Genomic DNA, 505 nt, shown 5'->3' on the forward strand with positions numbered 1-505 from the left:
TCAACCCCCTGCTCCAGCTGAGGGGCAGCAGCAGGGTGGAAGCTGCAGATCTCACTTCCCCCTTCACAGGCTTCTTTCTGGCTGCCCCACACTACTTTTAGCCACTCCTTTGCAGGGATCATCAGCAGTGAGTGCATAGCCGCCTCACAGCCAGGCTCAGGCTAGGGCCCCCCCCACACAGCAGAAATGAAGAGAGAACAGAACAGAAGCCAGGACTCCAACCCCCCCAGGCTATTCTCCCCCCCCCCAAGCCCCCAGAGACTCACCCCAACACCCACAATGGAGTTAGTTTAAAATTTTATTTTATTTTTTTTCCCACTTTTTAAATATTTTTATGTAATAAAAAGTCGGTGGTCATCAGTCTGGTCTGCTCCTGTGTTCGCATTACTAGGGGAGGGGAGCCCAACGCTCTGTTTAACAGCCCGATTGGAGTTATAAATAATAGAAAATAAAACCGTGGCGGCTCCAGAAGCCAGGGGCAGGTGGCTCTTGCCGCTGTGCGCTC

This window comes from Lepidochelys olivacea, assembly GCF_965140295.1.
Source record: "Lepidochelys olivacea isolate rLepOli2 genome assembly, contig: Scaffold_29, whole genome shotgun sequence".
NCBI lineage: Eukaryota > Metazoa > Chordata > Testudines > Cheloniidae > Lepidochelys > Lepidochelys olivacea.